The sequence below is a fragment of the Heterodontus francisci genome, unplaced genomic scaffold (genome assembly GCF_036365525.1).
Source record: "Heterodontus francisci isolate sHetFra1 unplaced genomic scaffold, sHetFra1.hap1 HAP1_SCAFFOLD_1391, whole genome shotgun sequence".
NCBI classification, from domain to species: Eukaryota; Metazoa; Chordata; class Chondrichthyes; order Heterodontiformes; family Heterodontidae; genus Heterodontus; species Heterodontus francisci.
The window spans coordinates 1-2,500 of NW_027140786.1; the positions used below are offsets into that span (position 1 = coordinate 1).

At 61.9% G+C, this 2,500-nt stretch overlaps 1 non-coding gene across 1 annotated transcript; it reads left to right on the forward strand.

Annotated features, from left to right (window-relative positions):
• Nucleotides 1-1,245: 1,245 nt before the first annotated feature.
• Nucleotides 1,246-1,399, forward strand: LOC137361117 (5.8S ribosomal RNA). Its single transcript, XR_010972097.1, has one exon. It is a non-coding gene; the product is annotated as a 5.8S ribosomal RNA (ribosomal RNA).
• The last annotated feature ends 1,101 nt before the right edge of the window (nt 1,400-2,500 follow it).

Sequence of the window (2,500 nt, forward strand, 5' to 3'; positions counted from 1 at the left end):
GCGCGAGAAAGATGTCTCCCGTCGGCTTGAGACACAGGGACGGCCCTGGCACGGCACGGTCGCTTTCGTTCAGTGGGGACTGCGGAGAGTCTGCTTGAGAGAAAGGCAAGAGATTGGAAACGTTGCGAGTGAGGAGGCGTTTCTCGGATGCTACGTCGTGTTGCGCTGGCTTCATTGCCTTCCACACTTTCGTGCTCCTTGGCTTACTGCCCCCTCCACGACCGAGATAATCTTGCCTGCACCGCTACTCCACCGCATGTCCGAGCTGCTCGTTTGCCCATGCCTGACCCCCCCCCCCTTGGCCTGCGGCCCGGTCTCTCGACTTCTGGTCTCGTCTGTGTTGTGCATCCCATCCGGCAGGGTGAGCGTGAGGCTTTCGTTCTCTGTACTCCACGCCTTCCTCCAGCCCCTCCTCCTCTCTTCTCACTGGCCAGGCTCTCCTCGTCTTTACGCTGTCACTGACGGGCCACCCAGCTCTCGTCCGGGACCGGCGACCGTAGAAGCACCCGCCTTCCTATGGACTTGCCACCGTCTTGCAGCATTACAACCGCAGTCGAATTGAAGGGAGCTTCTGCGGGCTTGGGTGCTGCCCGGCGGCCCGCCGTCGGGACCTCGTCAACCGGCCACTGTGAGCTCTGCAGGGACTGATCCGGTGATGCAGGCCCGGTTTTCTTTCCCACCGTGGGGACACTTTGGTCGCTCTAGTCACCCTCCCTTTACCGGTACAGGGTACCTACACGACTCCCCCTCCGGCCCCGCGAGCTGGTGCTTTTGGCGGAGCGGCGGTTTAAAGACTCGCGTGTCCGTTGCCGGTGTCGAGCTTGAGATGGCAGCCGTGACGTTCGAGAGAATGTACCTGGCCGCGGAGGCAGGATTTGTTTCCCCGCAGCGGGCTCATCCTGTCGGCCTTGTACCCCACTCAGTCCGTCCGCGTTCGCTCTCTCTCTCTCCTCGTCCTCCCGGCCTCGGTGGCGGCAGAGACCCTGCCTCTGTTGTCCGTGGTGCGCGTCGGCACGGTTGGGCTCCGGCGTCGGACGAGCTGACGCGCTTCGCCTCGCGAGCGCCCTGACCACGTTGGCCGCGTGAAAACCTTTCTTTGGTCATTGTGATTGTTCGACTGAAATCCGAAGGGCCGTGCCAGGCTGGGGCTCTCCCACCCCCCACACCCCATTGGGGAGGGCGGGGGAGCGTTCGCACGTTCCGGGTTCGACCCCTCGCGCGAGGGACGGACCGAAAACCTGAGACAACTCTTAGCGGTGGATCACTCGGCTCGTGCGTCGATGAAGAACGCAGCTAGCTGCGAGAATTAATGTGAATTGCAGGACACATTGATCATCGACACTTTGAACGCACTTTGCGGCCCCGGGTTCCTCCCGGGGCTACGCCTGTCTGAGGGTCGCTTGACAATCAATCGCACTCGCCTTTGCCGGCGGGAGCGCGGCTGGGGTTTTGTCGCAGAGGTTCCTTTGCTCCTCTTCGTCCCCCTAAGTGCAGACCTGGAGTTTACTCCGCCTTTGGGAGAGTTCGACCTCTGTCCCTCCATTTAATCGCGATGGGGGGCAGTCCGGCGTGGGCCTCCGGGCGCGCCGGCACTGGTCTCGGCCAGCCTCTGCTTTTCCCAGGACGGCTGTCAGTGGGTTGCAAACGAACGACTGCGTCAGTGCTGGGACTGCTTGCTGCCGGGCCGTTAGCCTCCGAATGGATCGTGGAGGGCAGAGTTGACTCTCTGTGGAGTGTGCAGAGCAGAGATGGGAACGATGCCTGGTGAATCGGCATAGAGAGAGAGAGAGACTCGGTGTGGCATGTCGGTGGACGCAAACCGTGTGGTTCGGTCTCGATGGCTGTTGCCAGTGGTCGACGTGGTTTAGTGGTTCTGGACGAGGAGGAGGAGAGCTTGACGTAGTTGACTGTGGGCTTGCCGTGCTGCCTCGCTGGCTTTGCGTGCCCTCATTCGGTGTTTGTGCAGTTTTGCCATGGAGTCCCTGCGGTGCTGCGTGTTGTGCTGGAGCCCTGTCTCCTTCCACACGCATGCCTCCCGCTGTGCCTCCGGCAAGCTCGCCTACATCTGAGGGTGCACCTAGTCAGTGCCGCACGGTCCTGTCCCCCTGGTCTCTGCTGCCTGCTTTTCGAACCAACTCCCCCACCCCGGTTGCACGTGCTCCAAACTCTTGCCACGCCTTCTAGCTGCTGCTAGTCTCGGGTCCTTTCCACGCTTGCTTCCCGTGGGCTGCTCGCTTTTCTCTCCTGCCCTCGTGCAGTTCAAACCAGCACCGCGCCCACGCTCTTTGTCTTCGGCACCTCCCTTATCGGCACTCCGGAACAGTTATGAGCCGAGCCCGGTCGCAAGCCCGACGTCGACACGCGTGCACATCCGCTCGTTACTAACCCCTGGCCTGGTGAGCGCCCCCCCGAGGGTTGAGTACGAGGTGCCGTTGTCATTAAGTTGCGAGATATACCGGCCGGCCTGGAGCTTTTGGTGCTGCGTTTAAGTCTGGGCGGG